Here is a 15,682-nt window from a genome sequence, read left to right as displayed (position 1 = left end):
ACTTCAAGGATCTTCTCCATAATTTTACCAGGCACTGATGTGAGACTAACAGGCCTGTAATTGCTAGGGTCTTCTTTCTTGCTCTTCTTGAAAATTGGCACAACATTTGCCAGCTTCCAGTCTACTGGGACCTCTCCATATTCCCAAGATCGTTGAAAAATAATTGAGAGAGGTCCCATGATGACGTCAACCAGCTCTTTTAGCACCCTGGGACGAATTCCATCTAGACCCATGGAATTGTATGGATCCAGGTGGAGCAGCAACTCCTGCACATGTTCAGGGTCGGTTGGGAGTTTATGGTTCCCACCATCGTGGTCCTCCAGTTCAGGACACCCTGGGTCCCGAAGCCCATCATCAGTGTTGAAGGCAGAGGCTAAGAAGGCATTAAACGTCTCTGCTTTGCCTATGTCCTTGTCTGTGAGGTCACCTTCCCCATCAAGTGGCAGACCTATGTTTTCTTTGGTTCTCCTTTTTCTGTTCACATATCTTAATAAAAAGTTTTTTGGTTTTTTTTTTTTTTGTCTCCAATGGACTTGGCCAGCTTCAACTCTAGTTGGGCTTTGGCCCCACGAATTTTCTCCCTACAAATGCAAACAGTGTCCCTATATTCCTTCCACATCACCTGACCCTTCCTCCAGCAGTTGTACATTTTCTTTTTTCACCTAAGCTCCAGTAGAAGATCCCTGGTCAGCCAGGCCAGCCTTCTGCCCCACCTGCTTGACTTCCTATATTTTGGAATTGCCTGATCCTGTGCTTTTAGGCAGTGCTTAAAGACTGACCAGCACTGCTGGACACCAATGCCTTCAAAAGCAGTTTCCCAGGGGACCTTGCTGACTAGTTGCCTGAGCAGCCTGAAGTCTGCTTTCCCCATATCCAGGGCTGAAGTTTTGGTGACAGTTTTCCTTCTGTCGCTATAAATTTTAAACTCAATCACTTCATGGTCACTATGACCAAGACAGCTGCCAATTGCCATGTCCCCCACAAGACCCTCTCAGTTCTCCAGCAACAGATCTAGGAGGGCACCTTTCCTAGTTGTCTCCCTTAGCACCTGCACCAAGAAGTTATCATCTAGGTGCTTTATGAAGCTTCTGGACTTGCTTGTGTCAGCTGTGTGGTGATCCCAGTTGACGTCTGGCAAGTTGAAGTCCCCGATAAGGACAAGGGGAGTTGATCTCGAGGCATCTCTTAGTTCTGCAAATAATAATTCATCGGCGTTGTCATCCTGGCCAGGTGGTCTGTAATAGATTCCCACAACGACATCCCCTTTATTTGTTCATCCCTTAATCCTTACCCAGAGGCTCTCAACTTTGCCATCCCCAACTTGAAGTTCCACATAGTCCAGCCCCTGCTTCACATACATTGCTACCCCGCCACCTCGCCTACCCTGCCTGTCCCTCCTGAAGAGCCTGTAACCATCTATTGCAACACACCAGCCACAGGACTCAGGACTCATCTCACCAGGTTTTGCTTATGTCGATGATGTCGTAGCTGTGGGACTGGGCCAAGAGTTCTAGCTCATCCGTTTTATTCTTCATACTGCATGCGTTTGTGTAGAAGCACTTCAAATGCACCTCCCTACACACAGCACCTTGTGGAGCAGACCGAAGGACCTCACTAGCACACACTCCCTCTGATTCTAGCGTACCATCCCTTAGCTCATCACTGGCATGCCTGGTTTTATCCCTTTCCCCCTTCGACTCTAGTTTAAAGCCCTATCTATAAGCCCTGCCAACTCCTGAGCAAAAATCCTTACCCCTCTCTGAGAAAGGCACATCCCACTTGGTGCCAGCAGGTCTGGTGTTGTGTAGACCTTCCCGTGATCAACAAACCCAAAGTTCTGCCAGTCGCACCAGTCCTGAGGCCACATATTAATGTGATGAGTTTGCTTGTCAGCATCAATCCTCCCCTGTCAGAAGGACAGAGGCAAACACAACCTGTGCCCCTGAATCTTTAACTAGTCGCCCTAAAGTCCCTTTTGATCGCTCTCAGACTTCTCATTGCTACCTCGTCATTACCAGCCTGAAAGACCAGTAGTAGGCAGTAGTTGGTGGGCCGTACCAGGCGCTTGACTTTCTTAGTGAAGTCTCTCACCCAAGCCCCAGGGAGGCAACAGGCTTCTCTGTGGGTTGGGTCCAGTTGGCACATCAGGATCTCTGTCCCTTTCAGAAGGGAGTCCTCCATTACAATAACCCTTCTTTTTTTTCTTGACAGAAGATGAAGCAATGTGGGGGGTAGGTTGCCTTGCCTTAGGCACCCTCTCCAACTGGGATGGGCTTTCACCTACATCGTTGTTTTGACTGTCATGTTCTAGACCCTCATACCTGTTATATAAGGGTAGATGGGAAGGTGAGGTGGGCAGGGACAGGGCTCATCTACCACCCCAAGCAGGAACCTGCCTCCATTCCCCTCCTAGGCCTAGGTCCCCTCCTACTGCCTGGTGGGATGAGGGAACTTTTGTCTTCTGTGTAGAAGAAGACACTTGTGCTTTGGCAGGCTCGTGAGTCTGTCTCATAGAGGGTAGAGTACACCTTCACCAGTCAGTTTCCATCTCTGACTGCCTTATGCTCCTGAGCCTGCTCACCTCCTCCCGAAGCTCCGCTACCTGGCTGAGCAGCTCTTCAACCTGGGCATGCCTCCCACAGGCATACCCACCACTGCTGCTGTTGGATACCGACAGAAGACTCGGGCACACCCTGCAAGGTTGAGCCTTCCCCCGCCCTGTGTGTTTCCCCTGGACTGATCGTGTCACTGTGTTGGTGGCAGAAGTTGGTCAGCCAGGCTGCCCTGCAGCTTCCTGTCTCCACTAGCAGTCCTGGTGGCAGAAGTTGTCTGCAGGCATAAGGCCAGGTGAGGAATCCACTGTAGAGGTCATTTTCACAGCAGTGGTTGTGCATTTCTGCTGGAGGGGGAAATGCTTTGGAACACAACCTTTCCTCAGTTCTATATGTATATGCATATGTTAAAAGATAAAGAGAGGTTAAAAAAAATCAGCAGTCATGACCAGTGTATTTGTAGCTTAAGGCAATCCAGGTCTGTAGCCTGACGAATACAGAATTAGTGTTAACACGGGCTTCTGGTGATGGACAGGCAGGAGTTGACAGGCTGAATGACCACTTCTAATTAGCACTCATTAACAGTATCAGAAGCAAGTTACTGGAGAGTTAGCTTTTGTGCTGATGACTGCGATTTCTAGGTGACCTGAGCGCTACGATGCTTCTGTCCCTTTGCAGCCTGACAAGCTACCGTGTCCTGGCTGAGTGACGTTACCTTCAGTGGTATCCTGGTAATTACCCACGACACCAGCTTCATCTAGTAAATGCCTGGTATTAGTCATGAGCAAGAGATGCTGTCTTCCTTTCTCTTAATTGATGGGAGAAGAAAAGGAGAGGAGGAGGTGATAATTGTTTCGTGTTAAAACAAGGATAATTACTGCTATAGAGTTTCACTAGAAAACAAAGCAGCAATTAATTATTCATTGTTAAAACTGAAATGGGGATCTGCAGAGCCACGGTTCACTGAGTTACTGTAGAGCTGCTGCAGAGCATTTGCCTCTGGTTGCTGGGAGTGCTGCTCTTTGCTGCCCAGTTGCAGCATCCCTCAGAAGGATGCTGTTTTGGGGGCTGTGGGTGCAAGTGCCAGCAGAAACTAAACCAACCACATCGTAAAACTCAGCTGCAATTGTGTGCCTTAGGGGACCCCCACCTGTGTTCATGGTAAGATGTGCCCTATCCTGAGTCGATCAGGCTCCTTACAACTCGCCATGCACGGTTCAGAAATCACTTCTGTGAAAGCAAGACCTTTGGCTCTTGTCTTGCCCAGTTCAGATGGGACGAGGGGGCCTCCCCCAAGTGGGCAGCGTGCTGGAGCAAGCTCTGGAAGGCTGTGCTGCCAGCAGCGCTGGGCTTTGTAAACCCTCTGGCAGCCCCTCCAAGGCAGGTGGGTGCAGATCGGCAAGGGGTCTCAGAGCAACAGGGGGCATAGGGGTGCCAATAAATGCCACCACATCAGCTGCATCTTAAAATGAGATTGTTGAATACCTACTGAGCATGAGGCTCTGGCAGGTAATGCTAAGCCTTCCCTTTTCTCTGACCCCTTCCCTGGTAACCAGGATTACAGATTTAATCAGGATGCAGGAGTAGACAAATACTTGGACCAGGCGATGGAAAGTTCCACTGAGCCACCACCTCTCATGTGCTGGGGGTGGGGAAGCCAGCAACAGAGAAATTAGGCTATTCATGAAGCCTCCATTGAATTAATTTTATGTTCAGCTTGCACTTGGATTCTTAATTTTTGACATGTCTTTCAACCCCCTCCTTTTCTTTTTTAATTTTTTTCTAACTGTTACAAGCCAGCACATCATCTGCCCTACCTACACTGCATCCATACTGGAGGTGTTTGGATTAAATCAATGTCTCCTGGGAAAGACTTGAAGGGATATTTAACTTTTTCTTTGGTGCAGGAATAATAAACAGGGTATCACGCAGGAAAGGGAGAGAGAGCCAAGCAATCCAGAGCTGAGTATGGGCATATGTCATTATTAATAGCCTGTTTTGTTAAGTTTCCTTGAAACTGGTTGGGATCGCAGCAGGAGACTTTGGGGCACATGCATTCATGCATCTGTATTCACAAGCATGTGCACGCAGTATGAGGGCATATGTCAAATTTCCTCTGAAGAGCAAATTGAAATGCTTTGCCCATTAAGTGCTAGTGCCAGTAAGGACCAGATTGACAGCTTCCTGGCAGGTTTGTCCATGTAGGAAATTCCCTGCTGTTTAGTCTATAAATCAGGATCAGATGGCCTTTTAAGGGAATGTGCTGTCATTCAGTATTCCCCATCCTATTTTGATTTTGCATATCCCTGAAATATTCCCAGTGGAGGTACAGGCTTTTCTGCAGCAAATTCAGCTAGAAGGAGGTTTGCTTTGCTTTTGCTCCTTTTCCCAGCCCTGTTAAAGCAGCCTGTGGTCCTGCAGACCTCCACCGCCAGCAGAGCACGAACCACCAGCAGCCAAAGTACCGGTTCCAGCAGGAGCCCGGGAGTGGGGTGAAGTCTGGGTGTTACTTGCAAGGGACTGGATGACGCAGCCACCCCTTTTGGGCACCCTGCCTGTGAACTCAGTGCAAATATGATGCTGCAAATCCCCACTAAATCCCAGCTGAACAGAGAGGTGGATGTGTTAAAGCAGGGTCTGTTGCCTAGTTTTAGGGAGATACATGCCAACAAATCGGACCTAATTTACAGTCTGATTTACTGCTTCCACAGGACTAGTGGAAGAAACGCTTCCCACATAGTTTATCTGTAATCTGGGGGGGGATGTGTGAAAGTTCATGTGATGTTTCTATGAGCTGTGTGATGTATGGGAAACCGAAAGAAAGAAGAGGTTTGTGCTTGCTATTTTGAAGGTAGTAGGTATGATTCCTTGTCAAGTTTGTTACTCTTTTGATTGTTACATAGGTGCTATAAATTACAGCAGAGGGAGGTCATATAGAATAAAGTACTGTGACATGTTTACCTGCTCTAAAAGGAGAGGCAGAGGGAGGCTCAGGACTGTGCAGCATGTGTGATAAGCTGTGCTGCTCTGTGGCAAGGTCTGGGGTGTTTGGCTCTGCAGAGGAGGCGCGGGTTGAGTGTCAGGGTAGAAAACAACCGACCAGAAAACAAGCCGGCTTCCTGCAAAGTGATTTGGTTACTGGAATCTGAGGTGCTGTTGCCAGTGCAAACGTATCTGCTTTTAGGTGTGCTTGATGGCAGATGCAATATGGCAGCCCTGGTCTTCTAAATCAGAATGCAGGCACAAGCAAACAAACATAGCAGGGTGTTGTGGGAATTTCAGTAAACTGCTTCTGTAGAGGCAAAACTAATTACAGAAAAGTCAAAGTATTTCCCTCTGTCATCTTGTTCATTCCCCCCAGCCCCTACATTTTAAAAGTTGTGAAAAGCTTGGGCCTTTTAGAATTTGAATTTTATTTTTGGACCACTGACAATTGTCTTTTTGCTTTTAGTCTAAGTTGACTTCTGCATTGCTTGGAAACCTCAGCGAAGCAGCCAAGGGTGTTACAACACCAACAATGCCGCTCTTCTCGGAGGGAATCCCTGATCCGTGGGCCCCTGGGTGTTCCCCCTTGCTAGCAGGATGCTTCAGCAGAGGACGCGTGGGCTGCTGCAGTGCTGGCAGCTTTGTGCTACACGGGCATGGCGTTGGGGCCCATCTTGGTGTTGTCTCTGAGATACAGCCCTACAGGGTGCTCAAGGCTGGCCTTTCAGCCCAGCCAAGGGACAGAAGGCTGGGTTATTTGAACTCTTTGTAGGGACTGCTGAAGCACAGCAGAAGGGTGGTTGGGCGGGTAGTGAGTTTCTAAAGCAGGAGATGGGGGTAGCTCCATCATGGTTTTGGGATAGAAATGCTGGGCTTCCGAAACTGGCTGCAGCTAACCACTTTGGGAGAGGATTAAATCCTGAAGCAATTAAATGTATCAGCAAAGCAGGATTTTATTTTTTTTTTTTGAGATACTTTGCCAGCTGTTGTTTATGGAAAAAAAATCTAAATCCTTTCTATGGGAACTGTTTTTAATTTCTTTGTGTTTGGGGCTTATTTATATATTATGCATTAGCATTGGAAGGCAAAATATTTATTTACCAGCTTGAGTATTTAGAGCAAGGAAGGAGTGGGAATTGGTGAAAAGCATGTGTGAGTAGTTTATCCAGATCCAGAAGAACATTACCAGTATCAGAATCGTGGTAAAAATTAAATTTTCAGGGAAGTCTAAGACAATAAAAAGGCCTTAAAACCACTTACTCAGTTGCAGTTAACAAAAGGCTATTTAACCTGTTAAGCATCCCCACCTAGCAGCTGAAGCCTGAAGAGGAGGACCTGTTTCAGCAAGGTTCTGCAGCACTTCGATTGCTTCCCTTTGCTGCCAGCTCCAGAGCTGCAGCAGCTGCCTCCTGCCTGTCCCCACACCTCTTGCCCCACATTGCACAGCCTGTGGCATCTGCCAGGGTCTTTCCACCTCCTTCCCCAGGCCACTGTACAGTGGTGCCCTGCCTTGTCGTTGGCTGGTGGTAGCCAAGGGAGCATGCACAGGCTTTTCTGAGGCAAGGTCCAGCTGTTCTGCCTGGGAGGGCTGGGATGGGAGAGGAGCTGTGGTTCATCTCCTGCATGCACCTGCGTCACCGCCCTGCTTGCATGGTCTTCTATTGCTTTCTGGGCTTGAGGGGCTGCTGCACAAGGAGACCGAAAGTCCCAAATTTATTTTTCCTGGGTTGCCAACACTATCTGCAGTTCTGTAATCCCTCTGCGGCCAGAGGAGCTGGTTTTGTGGAGCCCCAAAACAGGAGGGAGATGTTGTACATTTTGTAACTGTAACTGTGTTGACTATGTTTGGAAGAACAGAAAAGAATGAGTGAGGGAGTTTTCTTTGCTTAGGCATGCTGAATGGTATTTTCTGAGATTTCTTTTATGAAGCACTATTCTGAGAAGTATGTAGCTCTTTATGCCGTTCCCTTTTCTTTTTGCTTGAAATGAAAGAATTTTGATTAGAGCTCTTGGTAAGCAGCATGTCATTGTTTTGCACGAGACGTGCCATAGGAATAATACTGCTATAGAAGGAGGCCTTGGACTTGGAGAAGTTAATTATATTGCCTGCTGATTACAAAAATTTACCGCCAAACGATAGTTTATGGTAGTTGGACTATCTTAGGAACAAATGGTGCATGTGGGATGGAGCATTGCAAAAAATAAACAAGGCAGGAGAAAATAAATCCATATGGCAGAGGATCTGCTTTTGAATGTGGGTCGTCGGGAAACAGTTCCTCTCTGTCCCAGGGAAGGCATCAATGCCCGACTCGCAGCCGGAGAGGCCTGGCTGCCTGCCGAGCTGCCTGCTGACTGGCACAGTCCATCTCACTTGGCTGGCCACGGGGGCTCACCTGACACTGACAGCTAAACTGCTTTGGCAGCTCACGATTTAGTTCCTGGCCCTGAAAATACCATGAGTTGTACAGCACCACAGTGCCATTGTGAAAACCCTGGCTGATTTGCCATGGATTTCAGAGGAGGTGAGTGGTATTTTACCTGAAGCATCCAATGGTTGTTTGCAAAGTTTTGCTTCAGTCCTCTGAAAGCATTTGAAGGAAGGAGCAAATATGGGAATTCACCCTTCCTGCTAGGGATGAGTGCACACTGACTTAGACTGCCCTCATGGTAGGAGGTGCTTGCATGTCATCGTGAGCTGGAGCTGATAGGAGAAATGCATCATGGGGAGAAAATTCCAAATGCTATCTGCTGTTAAAATGGAGCTGGATAAATTCAGGGTCAGTTGTAATGGCAGGCAGCTGGGCTCTCAACTCAGGACTTCCCTCGCCACTTTTTTTCATCACAAACAAAAGTTTTTCAAATTTGTTTGTTTAAAAAGGCAACAATGTTTCTCCAGAGATGCCCAGGAAAAAAAAAAAAAAAAAAGGAACCTCAGGACTTGGCTGGAAGTTACAAAATTAGTTTAAATAAAATACAGCTACCACCAAGCAAACAAAGTTGTGAGACCTGAGAGCAGTGTTTCAGCCTGTGTATTAAATAGATAAGTTGCAAACCTTCCTGAATAGCATTGCAGTGGAAATAAGGACTGACATTTAGCAGACTGAGCAGTGCTATTGAGCAATAACACATACATCCCTGTTCCCTGGAAGTGTTGCAGGAACACTCACTGAGCAGCGATAAATAAGGATGGCAAAAGCACTCATTGAGAATACGGAGATTTTTCAAGGTCTTGCAGTGCTGCTGTAGCACTCCTGAAAAAGCATGGGCATTCTGCAGGGTTGGGTGGTTGTAGATGTGGAAGAGATGGGACAGGGTGCTAGCAAAGAGGTGGCATCCAAGGAAACGTGTGTCCCCCCTTGGCAGAGCTATTGCACGTGGCAGATTTTCAGAGGCTGTGTGGCCTATGTGAGGTGGTTGCTGGGGATGTTGGCGTTCTGTTTGATGGTGTTTGCCCATTGCACTTCATCTCCACGCAGTTTCCATGAGGCAGTTGCTTTTTGCCATTTTGTCTCTGATTGTGGCTTTGTTTGTCCTATTCTCACACTGAATAATAAAAAAAAAATAGAAGAGTTGGAGCTGCACTTGGTCTGGAAGCAGTGGAGCAAAGAACACAGGGAAGAAAATAAAGCAAAATCACCTTGGGCCTTTTGCCCAAGTGTGAAATACAGGATATTTTTCAGTTCTTGGAGAAAGACTGAAGTGAGTAACATCTGATGAAGCTGAAAGCTGCAAGCCCAGAATTCAGAAGGTTTTTTTTTGTGATTGTGCCTCCAGAAAGACCAGTATCATGTCCTGAAATAGTAATGTTTTGGTAGTGTTTTGGGGTAACTAAGCTGGAACATGTGTATAACTATTAAAATTATGAATGCCAAAAAAGGGAATCAATGCTAAGCCCAAAAGTATGGGCCCATCATTTAATTTGAATAAATGTTACCATTGTAATTTGTTTTTGTTGCCTTGTGCTATAGGCTTTTTGGCAAGGATTTCGTGGGAGATGAGGAAACAGCGGTCCATTTAGTGAGACGGTTCCCTCAGGCCTTTTTGAAACTATTCTCTTGGTTTTGCCAAAGTATATGTGATGCATTCTTCAGAAATCCATTCTGGGCTCTTCAGCCCCACAGTGGAAACTGTGGGAAGTGCTCTGGAGGGTAAGCGTGACAAGCCAGACCCGTGCATCTCCCAGCCATGGGCGACTGGCAGTTCAGCACACTGCTGGGGGAGTCTGTGCCCCCCAGCTGCTGGTGCCGAGCAGGGACACTGCTCTCGCAGGCTGTGGGACAGGGCAGGCTGGCAGGGGAGGCAGGCAGGAGTCCACACCTCCGGAGCACCCGCCTGGCTGCTTCCCTGTGTCCCTGGACAGGTGTTGTTGGAGAGGAATGCTTGGGGTGCCAGGGCCATCTGCATGGGCACCCAAGGAGGGACACCTTGAGCTGGCCCCCTGCGCATGGCATCAATCCCCCTGTCCCAGGTGGTCCTGTCTTGCCCCCTTTTCTGCCTGATTTCTCCTGCACTGGCGTCTTAAGAGCTGCTTGCACCGTGGAGGGGCAGACAGCATTTGCAGGTTGTGGCCAGGCAACAGCACAAGGTTAATTGGAAAGCAGTGAGTAAGTTCAGGAGGCAGTGGTTGTCATCCACCCAGTGCTGCAGGGACCAAGGTTCAGGTGCCTGTGCGGTGGCTCTCCACTCACCAGGGCTGTGGCAGGGAGTTAATGCTGTGGTGCTGAAGACTTGCCTCGAAAACCAAGGTGAAGAGCTGCAGATTGCTTTGATTAAGAATTGAGTTACTCCACTGCTAAGCTAGTCCCTGCACTTCACAGGGGGAAAAAAAAAAAAATCATCTGTCTATTGTGCTTCAAGGGACATAATTTTTATGATCTACTGTTAAGTCATGGCTACATTGGGTGGTCTTCAAAATTAGGGCTGAGCTATACACTCCTAGCATTTTGTTACTTTTACACATGGATAGCAAATCCAAACAAAAGCATTTTGTGTCTCTGAGCACACAAAATCAGTTTATAGCCCTTACATAAGAATGTGTCATAAATGCACTGAAAGCAGAGGAAGGTTAAAAATGCAGAACCCCATAACATGGAGAATTTCTCAATTTCTCTGAGGGAAATAAAACTACAAGGGCATTCCCTTTGCTTGGATTTTAATTAGTCCAAAGTTTAATTTGGGTATTCCTTTTAGTTCATAAGGTAGGTGGGAGTGGACCAAGGCGGAGAGATGTCAGGAAATTAAACTTTACCCATTAAAAAAACAACTTACTGCTGCCTTTGCGCAGGAATTGCTAGATTGGCTAAGGGGGTGGGGAGGCAACAGAGGTTTTTAAAGCCAGTATCTTCGTTCTTTTTATTTGCTTTTAGGTCTGGGTAACATTTTCATGGTCTCCCCTCCAGCTGTAGGGACTTGGGCATGGTTTGTGTGTTGGTTTTGTAACACCTGTGTAATGAACGCGCTGTACTCCTGTGGCCCAGCAGATCCCAACGTGCCTGCCAGGCACCATGAGCACGTTTGGGTGGGAATCCAGGGGGAACCCTGTCCCGCGCCTCCTGAGGAGCCATGGAAAACTGTTTAAACAGTACCTCAAGCCTTGGTGTCAGCGTTACCGGCAGGAAGGTACTGCTGCATTTATCTGTTCCTGGAGGAAGTGCTCTATGGTGGCTGTGCATTAACACACAGTTTGTGCTGGGGTCAGCTCGCCGTGGGATTTCTGTTCAGCGGGGAAAGGTCATTAGGTGCTGGCTGCTTTTATTCTGCTGGGGACAAGGAGCAGAGCTGGCAGCTCAGCAATTGCAGCTGCAAGAAGCATGGGGAGCTGAAGGGCACCCTCCTGTCCTGTTAGCCGTGTTCTTGCCATTGTCCCACGTTGGGGTGGTGGTGGGGATGGCACGCTTGCTCAGCAGGCGACGTTGGGCTCTAGTGCTGAGAGCTACGGGCATATGGCAGGGGAACGAAGCTGTTTCCATGGCAACCTTTCAGCAGTGTGACATCACCAGCGCTGTCACGTGTAAGCTCTGCAAGGCTTTTTGGATTTCGGGATTACATAACTTTGGAGGGGTTAGACTGGGGCTTGGATCTAATCAACATTTGAGGTCTCATGTGAATTACATTTCCTAAAAACCCAGCCACGGGCCGGAGGTCTCAGCTGAGGCTCAGGGCTCCTGCAGAGTTTCCCCAGGACATGGAGAGGGAGCCAGGGGTGCCAGCTGAGACGGGTGAGGGAAGCACGTTTGTTTGGAGAAAACAAGGGTTTTTTTTTGCAGGACTTCAGCATTTACTTAAGCAATTTCCAAGGCTGGAGATGCACTTAAGTGCCATCAAGGTCAGGATGAGAATGTAATGCTTTGGAGGAGAAGAGCTGGTGCATTTGCCTGCTTGCTGTTCAACTCTTGTATTGCTTTCAGTCATTTAGCTGAATACTTCAAGAATCCTTTCTAGTGTGACTGTCACAGAGGAAAATAAACTGTTCATCCTTGCCTTTTCCTTCTGTTTGAGACAAAGTGGCTTCCTGAGCATGCCTTACTGTTCGTGTTTCCCATAGCCATACAGCTCCTGCTTCCTAGCCCCTTTTCTCTGTTACCTGCTTGATACATACTTATTCAGCATTTGTGCATGAGTAGTTCCACAGCTTGCATCATTTCATGGTCCTTACAAGCATTAGTATGGATTTGCAAAACCAAGGCTTTAAACTTCATCTTCTCAAGTGCCAGATATGCCTGGAAAATTGGTAGACCAACTTTCAAATACATGCGGTGCTTGCTTTGTCAGCTCAGTACAGAGCAGCTCCTTGGTGCTCAGGGCAGAGGAGATTTGGGTGTTGAAGCATGGGCCAAGAAACCTCATGCTATTCACTGCTTTTACACCATTCATGCTAAGCTGTGGGCAATCAAAACTTACACCCCAGGTACTCGCCACTGCAAGGGGAAAGGAGATTTGTTTTTCCTGGCTTTGTCCAATCATGGCAAGTCGCCCAGGTGTGTAACAGTGGTAGTTTTGCTGTCCTAGTCAGGACAGTGTTTTTCACACACATGGCTGGGGCAGGCTGGATGCTAGAGTCTGTCCTTCTAGAATAGGGGGTTGTCCTGTCCACCTTTCTTTCCTTGGCAGATTTTTGTCTTTGCCTCCCTGTGGTTCCCTCAATCCTCACAGTGGCTGGGAGAGCACTATGAGCACTAATGAAGAACTCAGTTCAGCTGGTTCTGTGATTTCTGAATTGGATGGCAGCTGGCTGCTGAGCTGAGCCTTTTTTTCCCCTCTCTTTTGCTTCAAGCAAAAAAAAAAAAATCTCCATCTTGTTTCTAAGTTTCTGTAATTCTTTCCTAATAGTTGTTTGTGTTCACGTTTCTGCCAAATAATTTTTCATATATGTGTCCTTAAAGAAAATGCATGTGTGGTTTTCTAAGTCAAATGCAACCGTTAATTTTTCTGGGACCTTCAAGACTGAAAATGTCATGCAGAAGATTTTGAAATAATGTAGTAATGACTAGTGAGGAGATAAATCTTACAGATAATGCAGATAAAAAGAGGCTACATGTATTTTTAAACATGGTATAAGTGCTCCAAACTTAGGGTTCATGATCTAGCACTCTTGATGTTAATGATTTACAGTACTAAATGGCAAGTTAGTTCTAGGTTTCTATGGAACAAAACATTGTCTGGGTCTGAAATGAGTGACGTATCTCAAAATCTAACTGAGTGGATGTACAGCATGGAAATGAGGGGCAAAACTGAAATCCAGTGTAAACCAGTACGTCCAATCCTTTGCAGTGGCTGGAAGGCTTTCCTGGGGTATTACACAGCTCTCAGCTGGCGTGGCTGCATGGTCCATGAGGGGAGATGCTGCGAAATTGAGCTGTAGCTGCTGAAAGCTGGTGTGCTCGGTGTGGGGTGGGTGTCAGCACCCAAATCCCATGTGCGGGGCTGCACAAGCCTTGAGAGCTGTGAGCAGTGCGGTGGGACAGAGCCAAGCCCTGCCCTGCCCTGCCCTCTGCAGAGAGGCGGTTGGCTGCCCCTCAGCTTCCTATCACCAGCTCCAGGCCACCTGTGTACCCTGCTGCATGTGGGTTTTCAGCCCAGCCGCTGCTGTGGGAGCTGGGCACACGGCTCCAGAGGCTTTCATCACATCTGCATGAAACACTGCTTGAAAGAAGCACTTGGGAGATTTCTGCTCCTGTATGGTTTCTCTTCATGCTGCGCGTTAAGCAGTCTCTAACAGTCTCTGCTAGCATTTGACAGCTGCCCAGCTCCAAAAAGGATTCATAGCCATTAGCAGCAGAAAGCAAGCAGTGCATGTTAATCTTCCTGGCAGTCTGTGGCTGTGTGGTTTGCTCGCACGTTCGCAGCCACGCTATGGAATAACACAGAGGTAGTGACCAGGCCAGGTGGATGATTTCCTGGTGATGCTCTTAGGAGAAGTATGCTTAGCCCACATGGCTGCTTTGCAGTCTGAAACTGGGTTCTTGCTTCACTCTTCTTGTTTTCAGTGGAAAGTATTTGCTAAAATCACCTACATCTCAGCATCTCTGCAGCAGATGCACGAGCCTCTTGGAATCAGTGTGCAACACCATGACCATAAGGAGGTGCTCGCTTGGCAGGAGAGAGGAGGGTGTTAAAGACCTCTCTCAACATAGTTTCTGCCCGTTGCATCCGTAAGCTCTTCTGACTCTCATAAGCCTTCTGTTTTGTATGAGAAAGGGTGTTGCTTTCTTCATAGAATTGTTTAGGTTGGAGAAGACCTCTAAGATCATCAAATCCAACAGTTGATTTTAGCCATGCTATGGCTAAAGAAGCCCAAGGACTTAAAAATTAATATGGGTTTCCTGAAGAAACGACAAGGTTTTCTGTGAACAGCAGACACCTTTCGCAATAATGATAATGAGTTTGTTTTAAAGGTCACCTGAGGAAGCAGATGAGTCGGCACAACCACCTAGCCATCCTGTAGTTACCTGTTGGAGGTGGCCTGGCCTCAGCTGTGCTTCAGGGGCTTCCACTGAGCCTGGTCCGCCATCCTCCAGACTGTCCTGTTCTGCTGTGCTTTAATTGCTGTTTAGCATAGCCTTAGCTTGCCAAGGATGCGTCATTAAACAGCTTGGTTTAAAGACAAAATGGTTGGGGTGATAAATACAAAAGCATTTGTTCTTTCTCAAGAAAGAATGAAAAGCAGTGTTGCAGCACTGTGGGGTTTATGGGATGTTACCCGAGGGAAGGTGGCTTTTAAGCCTTTTTTTAAGCGAAGCACATTTATTTGTGTGCGTAAAAAAACATTTCATCTGGAAGAATGAAATGTTGTACCTAGAATGATTCATAAACTAGATGGCATTTTACTGTCTATGGAGAGTTTAATCTCATAATCTGTTTTTTTTTGTTTGTTTTTGTTTTTTTTTTTAACCTGTGGTTGTGTATGAAAGGCAACTCGTATTTTCAGGAAAAAATGGCAAAAAAACACAACATTTTTACTTGACTAATATTATTAGAGTCCGTGTATAAGACTTTGATTTGCTAAACAAGAAATTCCTGTAACTGCCTCTGACACCCCTTTTTAGAAAGGCGTCAATGCAGATAACTAGAAGTCTGCAACTATTCATTTCTCCAAGAGACAGTTATTGTTATGGACACCCAGGCTGAAAAAATACCATTTTTCTAGGAGTGGAGAGGGTTGCAACTGAATAATTGCACCTGCCTTGATTTGAACATAACGATATACATGCTTTACCAGCATGGATGTGAGTTTTCATCTGTCGAGCCAGCCCCTCCTAGGAGCCAGCGGCACCCTGCCTTCCCCTGGCAGCATCATCCCGTGGGCCTGGAGAATGTCTGGAGCATGGAGCATGCCCCAGCTGGGCCGGGGGCTCCGCGTCCTCCCGTGGCTTTGCTGTGCTCCCGGCAGCGGTACAACCGAACATGTGGATCCAGTCTGTTCTGTAAATCCAGTCTGCTCTGGAAATCATAGAAACATAGAATAATAGAATGTCTTGGGTTGGACGGGATCTTAACAGTCGTCTAGTTCCAACCCTCCTGCCATAGACAGGGATGCCACCCCCTAGATCAGGTTGCTCAGGGCTTCGTCCAGCCTGGCCTTGAACACCTCCAGGGATGGGGCAGCCACCAGTTCCAGTGCCTCACCACTCTCTGAATAAATAATT

Source organism: Aythya fuligula, chromosome 3 (genome assembly GCF_009819795.1).
Source record: "Aythya fuligula isolate bAytFul2 chromosome 3, bAytFul2.pri, whole genome shotgun sequence".
In the NCBI taxonomy this organism is placed as follows: Eukaryota; Metazoa; Chordata; class Aves; order Anseriformes; family Anatidae; genus Aythya; species Aythya fuligula.
Note: the sequence above shows the minus strand (reverse complement) of the source record.